This window comes from Leuciscus leuciscus (assembly GCF_965113295.1).
Source record: "Leuciscus leuciscus genome assembly, chromosome: 21".
NCBI classification, from domain to species: Eukaryota; Metazoa; Chordata; class Actinopteri; order Cypriniformes; family Leuciscidae; genus Leuciscus; species Leuciscus leuciscus.
In genome coordinates, this window is record NC_138745.1 from 22,495,270 (window position 1) to 22,503,849 (window position 8,580).

General features: G+C 37.0%; 1 long non-coding RNA gene across 1 annotated transcript; it reads right to left on the bottom strand.

Annotated features, from left to right (window-relative positions):
* Positions 1-4,496: 4,496 nt before the first annotated feature.
* LOC309485108 lies at positions 4,497-8,036 on the bottom strand. Its single transcript, XR_014201067.1, has 3 exons — positions 6,037-8,036; positions 5,829-5,949; positions 4,497-5,418 (listed from the first exon to the last, which is right to left on the bottom strand). It is a non-coding gene; the product is annotated as an uncharacterized lncRNA (long non-coding RNA).
* Positions 8,037-8,580: the final 544 nt, after the last annotated feature.

Genomic DNA, 8,580 nt, shown 5'->3' on the forward strand with positions numbered 1-8,580 from the left:
TATCAGATATTAAGCAGACTACACTAATACTCTAATGAGAGTTAGTTCACATGTAGTTGCAAAGTTACTTATAGTCAACAGAATGTTCAAAAGGGACCATCAAAATAGTGTTACCCAAGTTTGGGATCAGTAGGGTTTAAAAAAATTAATAAAAAAATATACTTTTATTCAGCAAGGATGCATTAAATTGATCAAAAGTGACAGTAAAGACATTTATAAACTTATAAAATATTTCTCTTTTCAACTTTCTATTAAAAAACACTGTTTTTGATCAGTGCTACTGTATTTTTGATCAAATAAATGCAGCCTTGATGAGCATTAAAAACATTAAAAAAATCTTACCATTTTGAACGAGGTGTGTACGTTCATATGATATAATAATATAAGATAATACTATAAAGAATATTATTTAAAATATAACATAAGCAAATAAAAGCTGTTTTATTTTACATGGAGAAGGTCACCTCATGGGGGTTGCCATTTTGAAATCGCATACCTTTATCTCAATAACCCCCATTATTGGACGCTTTCATTCACATAATACAATAATGTCTAACTGTGAATAGCAAATTTCTACAATGGCATCGGTAACTGAGAACTATTGCATTTGCGTAATGCTACATCCATGCCACTTGATGTCAGATTCAACTATTACATTTTTTAGACAAGAAAGTTCTGAAATCCAATTCTCTGTTTTCTCACATGATTTCAGAGTGTCACAGCTCTTATCGTGCCCTCAAAATGGAGCTCTTGCATTCCTATCCGTCATGCGTTCCATCAAAGGACATCCTTAAAGTAAGTGACCATTTAAAATATTTTCTTGAGAGGACATCATATCTTATTCCATCTGGCCTGGTCTAGACCTGTTCGCTCTCCTCCTCTCTCTCACTGCTCTTCATTGCTTGCCTTTTCTACACTTTGCAGTGTTTGCAACTAAAACTGAAATACATTTTTTGAAAAACTCTGTAGACATAATACTAACAATAATGCTGCAAAATTACAAAAGTAAAAGCTAATTAAAAATATTATAAACACAGTGTCAGTGATGCTAAAATAGAAATGGTGCCTGAGAGATCGAGCTGTTTGAGGGTGTTCTTGGCACAAACAGGAGGAGGAAGTAGATGATTTGCTGGGGGGGTTGGAATAGGTAGATAAACTTTGTCCTTCCAAACAAATTACCCTGAAAACAAACAGCAGTAAAAGTAGGCCAGTTATACTTACTGCAGAGAGATGTTTGGCTCAGTATTTGTATGTGAATCTAAACGCCAGGCTTTCCTATAGTTTGCTTATATACAGTATCTCACGAAAGTGAGTACACACCTCACATTTCATCAAACATTTTTGTAAATCTTCTCAAGGGACAATACTATAGAAATGAAACTTGGATATAGTTTAGAGTAGTCAATGTGCTGCTTGTATAGCAGTATACATTTACTGTCCTCTGAAAATAACTCAACATACAGCCATTATTGTCAAAATAGCTGGCAACAAAAGTGTGTGCACCCTAAGTGATAATAGCTGTACGTCATTTAACCATGCAAAGTCACATGTCCTATTCATCATTTTCATGTTTTTGTCTGCTTGACAGGACCATACAAATGTGTGTATCTTGTATTAGAGCAGTTACAATTTGTGCTTTGAGTACAATTCTCTCATACTGACCACTGGATGTTCAACATGGCACCTCATGGCAAATAACTCTCTAAGGATTTGAGAATTAGAATTGTTGCTCTCCACAAAGTTGACCTAGGCAATAAGAAGATTGGTAACACAATGAAACTGAGTTACAGTACAGGCCAGGGTCATACAGAGATTTTCCAAGACAGGTTCCACTTGGAACAGGCCTCGCAAGGGTCAATCAAAGAAGTCGAGTCCTCGTGCTGTGCATCAGGTGCAGAAGCTGGCATCAAAAAACAGACGCATGATCGTGCCAGCATTGCTTTAGAGGTTACAGAAGCGCAAGATCAGCTTGTCAGTGCTCAGACCATACGCCGCACACTGCAACAAGTCGGTTTGCATGGCCAGCGTCCCAGAAGGAAGCCTCTTCTGAAGCTGGCTCACAAGAAAGCCTGCAAACAGTTTGCTGAAAGCAACCTGTCCAAGAGCATGAATTACTGGAACCATGTCCTGTAGTCTGATGAGACTAAGATAAACTTGTTTGGCTCAGAAGGTGTCCAGCATGTGTGGCGACGCCCTGGTGAGGAGTACCAAGAAAATTGTGTCTTGGTCAATCATGGTTGTGATAGAATCATGGCCTGGGGCTGCATGAGTGCTGCTGGTACTGGGGAGCTGTGCTTCATTGAGGAAAACATGGATTCCAACATGTACTGCGACATTCTGAAGCAGAACATGATGCCCTCCCTTCAGGAACTGGGCCGAACGGCATGATAACGACCCAAAACACATCGGCAAGATGACGACTGCCTTGCTGAGGAAGCTGAAGGTGAAGGTGATGGAGTGGCCAAGTATGTCTTGCAGCACATTGACTACTCTAAAATCAAAAAAAAAAAAAAATCTAATGAAGTTTCATTTCTATAGTATTGTCCCTTGAGAAGATATATTAAAATCTTTGCTGAAATGGTAGGTGTACTCATTTTTGTGAGATACTGTATATCTAATATGTTTGTCTTTGCTGATACAGGTGTGTCTGATTTGTATGTCCAGGACTTTTGTGCACTGTTGTTCATCTTAGGCATTTGTTTTGCATAATTTTCACCAGAAGACTGTGCATAGTTTGAGAGACACAAGTCTCCACACCCCTTTCCACCCAAACAGTTTCTGTCTTTTGCTCTCTCAGTCTCTCTTTTTGTATTTCTATCCCTCCCTCTTTCTCCTTTTCTCTCTTACTAGGATAAGTATTACAGTTAATCAGATTATCACTCTTTTCTCTGAAAAGACCCAGTAGTCAGGCAGATAAAAGGGCAACCTAGAGTCCCCAGGGGTCCTGACAGACAGGGATCAAAGGAGTAGCTGATTAGCCAAAGCAATGTCGCTTTGATACCAGAAAGAAAGTGAGATAGAAAGAGTGAGCAACGAGACAGTCAGAGAGAGAGAGAATTCAGATGGATGACAGTGTTTCATCCCATGTTTCAGCAGATGTCTTGGTTTACCTGCTACAGAGTCATCTCTTTGTCCTCTCTGTGGTAGGTCATACCTTGCTTTTATTCTTTCCTCCAGCAGCAGGAAAAGACACTCTTGATCTTCCTTCTATTCAGTATTCAATTAAAAATGAGTGTGTGTTTGTGGGAATTCCGCACATACGATAGGCTAAGTGTCTATTATGAGCCTCACCCTGTCTCGAGTCTTGTTTAGGCTTTACAGGTCAAAGTTCATCTTGCTCTGATAAACTTCATTCCATTAGTCTGATTGTGACCGACTGGCAAAGCTTGGCAGGAAGCAGTGGATAAAGTCCAGAGTGAGAATGTAATCCTCTCATATACACATTCAACCTTACATAAATCACAAGTTCATGGCAGCGTGCAGGTGATCTTTGTGCCACCCACAGGTTTGAGAAAGTTAGTGCACTAACTAACTCAGAAACTACTAGACACCCACTCGCCACACATATACTGAAGCAGTGATGGACAAACTCTTTTTCTTGAAATGTTTGATAGTATCTTTATTAGAATAATGTGTGCTTAAAAGTTAACAAATGAACAGTTGACCCAAAAATGTAAGTTCTGTTACTAATTCACCCTCATGTCATTCCAAACCTGTGTGCTGTTGTTGTTGTTGTTGTTGTTTTTTCAGAGGTTTTTTGAAACTCTTGCCACTTGTGCTGTATCTGAAATCACATACTTCCCTACTAGGCTATATTATATAGTAGGTGAAAAACAAAGTATGTGACAAAAGGAGTATGTCCAAATTCACAGTACTCATTAAAGAGTAGGCAAAAAGTACCTGAATGACCAGTGAGATTCTGTAGAGAGTATGTGATGGGCATGGACACTGATAGGTCATATGATACGCCGTGAAGTAATTACTTTTTCAAAATAACTACCTATTCAAGAGAGTATGCGATTTCGGATGCAGCCATATAGTGAACCAGAGGCTGTCAGGTTTCGAAACATTCTTTTGAACCAAATCTTTTAAATTAATCAATTAATTTGGTTCACCATTTGTAATAAAACATACTGTTCAGCTCACTTACTCAATGATAGCAACAGTTTGCTAGTTTTTATATATTTATTTATTTTTTGTGATTAACGAATTACATTTCGTACTGTTTGACACAAAAAGCCATGATGTTGTATGGCTTGAGAATGCTTGGAAGCACACACCACAAATGGATTACATCTGAGATTTTTTTCTTCTGTTTTTTTTCTTATTATTTTCTTATTTATTTTCCTTCTGGAACATTTTGTGGCAGCTTTTATCTTCAAACTGCCCTTGGTCCATGGTGATTATATGACAAGGAAATCTTTTCAGATTAATGTGTTCAGTCAGTCCGCCAAGGTTAGATAAGAGTAAAAACATGAATATACTGGAGTGGGGAAATGCAGAAGTGCTGCAAACATATCCACATCTCTATGATCAGATGGTTTCTTAATTGCTCCTTTCTTAGTTCGGCAGCAGAATGTTCGAAAACAGTATTCCATTGCGTTATTTCAAACTTCTTGCTGCTTCGTTTTCATTTTAAAATAACAAGCTCATCTGAGATTGTCTGAATTACTGCTGTTGCATTTGTGCACCAACATCCATGTGGCATGCTGAAAAAAGCATTAAAGGCTTTAAATGCGAATGTCACATGAACAAACAAGAAAACAGGTCTCATTGCATCCGCTTGTCAGACAAAGTGGTAACAACAGTACGAACTGGCGGCGATATCTATGGACTGTTAAGGTAATCAGCTAACCTAGCTAGTTCTTTTTATCTTTGCCGTTTTATTCGACTTAAATATCTAAATGTTGGTGAGAAGAAGAACAAAAAACGTTTCAGTCTGATTACGTTATGGACATCGGTTATGCTCATATATCTCTTTTGAAGGTATTTTGAGTAAAATGGCTCTATATTTCACAAAGCACATACAAAAGACCCGAACCGGAAGCGATGCAACCTGTTTTACAGAGTATGGAAATTTGTTGCGCATAACCCCCATTTACATGTTTATCTTTGTGAGCAACTGTACGTTAGACAAAAGTCTGTTTTCTGGCTCCGTCTGTCTTTTATTGGGTCTGTGAGGCAAACACTACATGACCACATCGGCTTTGAATGTGTGACCATCTGCCTTCATAGTAACCACAAGAGACATTTGTTTCAGTGATGTCACATGCTTCCACCCATATGCAGACACATAGCTGGCTTTGCTTCTGTGCTATCTGGTAGTGTAGAGATGGAGAGGCGCTGGAAAGTGTTGCTGAGATAGGACCTCTCTCCTGGGCTTTTAGAGTCTGACCTCAGACCATCTCCCTGGAGATACTGAGTGAGATTGAGATACAGTTCAGACTTAAGCACACCTCTTTACACAGTCACATACTTGACCATCAATGCTGTAATGGAGGGTAAGACATTCAGATAGACTAAGTGCATGTGTGCTTATATGTATATTTGTTTTTGGCCATGTATTTCACATCAATAGAGCTCAAACACCCTTTAGTCATGCCTTTGAACATTTACATTTACGTCTTTTATTCAGCAAGGACACATAAATGCATTATAATGTTACAAAAGTAAACACATCACATGAATAAATTAAATGTTTAAATATATTGAAATAGAAAACTGTTCTTTTAAATAAATTAGTGTTTTTACTGTGTTTTTGCAGCCCTATATGTTTAAAAATGAGGAATGAGTCTAAACAAGTTTCCTCATATCTCTCAAAAGCTCACTTGAGATACCATGACCCTTCTCCAACAAGAGCAGCAAAAAATGTCCTTGTCTCTAGAACGATTTTCTTCTCTGTCTAGGAATCTTATCTGATGGCCTCTCCTCCTTAATGGTTCCATCTCACTGCAAAGTGAACAGAGTATTATATGGATGTAATGGGATTTTTATTGGTCTGCATGAATATTTGAATTCAAGAGATAGTTCACTTACAAAATAAGAGTTTTCATTTCACCCTCATGTCGTTCCAAACCGTATGACTTTCTTTCAATCCCTGGACTACAAAAGGAGAAGTCATGAAGAATGTTCATGCTCCTTGCTTCCATAAAGTGGATAGTGACCAGGGACTGTCATGCTCCAAAAAGGATAAAAAGCATTATACAAGTATTCATGCAGCTTTTCTGAGTCTTCTGAAGTCATATACTGTAGCTTTGTGTGAGGATTGAGGAACAAGCTGGTGGTCACTAGCATATTATAAGAACATTCTGCTGTCTATAACTTTTTCATCGTATTTCATGAAAATTCATACTTAATGTCATTTCAAATGACATAAAGGTGAGTAAACAATGACAGAATTTTCATTTTTGGGTGACCTATTGCTTTAAGTGTATAGTTATACAGTTCCAGCCAAAACACATACTGAACATGACCACCAGGTTGCTATGTGACACATACACAGAAACACACATACAAACATCACTGAAAGCCTTAATAAGTTGCAGAAGACATGCATTACATAACGCCTGAGACCCTAAGGAACATAAACCACACACAAAGATGGTTAAACAAACATGTGCACTTACTCAAACACTGACCCTTAGAAAGCTTTTAGGACATTTTATGAGCACTCTCCCAAGATTACATGCTTATGACACACCCTGTAGAGACATGTTTCCTGAACGTTTTCAAGAATGAACGCTAGCATACTCATGCACACCAACACGCACACCAAGCAGAGAGTAAACACAACCCGACTGTCCTTGAGAGTTTGTTTGTGCCAGCTCTTAAAGCCATGACATTTATTGATGTGGTTTTTCTTTCATTGGCCTTTTAGTAGCATTTGAATCAGGCATTGGTCCCTTTAATCTCTTTGTAAGTTTGTTAATATGACTCTCCGTTGTCCACACTTGTCTCGGATGGAAGCATTATAAACAAACTGGTGACTTCATATCCTCTCATACCTCAAATATAAATTATTTTAAATTATGCTGTCAAGAAACATTTATAAATATTATCAATGTTGAAAAGAGTTTTTGCTGATTCAAATTTTTGTGGAAACTGTAATAACACTACCATTCAAAGGTATGGGGTAAGTAAGGTAAGAAAAAATACTTTTATTCAGCAAGGACACATTAAATTGATCTAAAGTGTCATTAAAGTATTTATAATATTACAAAAGATTTCCATTTCAAATAAATTCTGTTCATTGAACTTTCTAATCATTCAAAGAATCTTGAAAGCAATGGTTTCCACACAAATATTAAGCATCTTTTCAAAATTGATAATAATAAACCATTATTAATAATTGAGCACCAATATTAATTGATATTGACTGAGCACCAAATCAGCATATTAGAATGATTTATGAAGGATCATGTGACCCTGAACACTGGAGTAATGATGCTGAAAATTCAGCTTTAGTCACAGGGGTAGATGATTATATTTTAAAATGTATTCAAATAAATTGTAATAGTTTTTCACATTATTACTGTTTTACTGTATTGTTGATCAAATAAATGGAGCCTTGGTGAGCAGAATAGACTTCTTTCAAAAACATCAATACAGTCTTTCCTGTTGCACAGCAAAATTGCAACCAGATTTTAATACTTAATAATAAAATGAACGTGTGTGGGCGTTTTTGTGTTAGGCTTGTAGTTTTGAGTGTGTTGGTATGTGTGTTTGTATGTTTTGTCTTGTACTCTTTTGAGGCCTGCAGTTCTGACCTTTGAACTCTGTCCTTTGTTCCCTCTCTCCAGTGGCAGAATGAAAGCGATCAGTGTGTCTCTCCTGCCGAATATATCCATCTCTCCAACTGTGCCAAAGCGACTGTGTAGATTCGGGTTCTTTTGTGAGATTAACAAAACATTGGTTTAACATTATCACATACAGCTCAATGCATTCATAGGCCTGTGAATATACATAAATCATTTTAAAATTATAGTTTTGAAAGCAAAAAAATATATTTGAATTAATGTTGTTTCAAATCTGTTTGATTTTCTTTCTTCCATATATCATAAAATTAGGTTTAGCAGGATTTTCAAGCTGTTTTGTTTTTTTCATACAGTGAATGTTAAAAGCCCTAAAAATGACCAAAAAGTACCAAAGTGTAATAATAGTAGTTCATATGAGTAGTTAGAATAATAGTAGTTCATATCTTGTGCTATATTTAAAGTCGTCTGAAGTCATACAATAGCTTTGTGTGTGTAGACAAACTTCTTGTGTTGCAGGTGGTTTTCATGTACCACACAAAAATGATAAAGTTTGGAATCATAGATGGAAAACCTGTTATGAATTACATATTTTACAGTAACTGCAGCATATAGAAATGATCAGTAACTTCCATTTAGGGCTTTTCCTCAGCTGACATTCCATGGTCACCATTCACTGTCATTGTATAGAAAATATAGCTTAAACATCCTGCTAAACTTCTCTTGCTTTTGTTCCACAAAAGAACGTCATACAGGTTTGGACCGACATGAGGTTGAGTAAATGACAACGACGACGACATTCTCATATTAGGGTGAACTATCCCTTTAA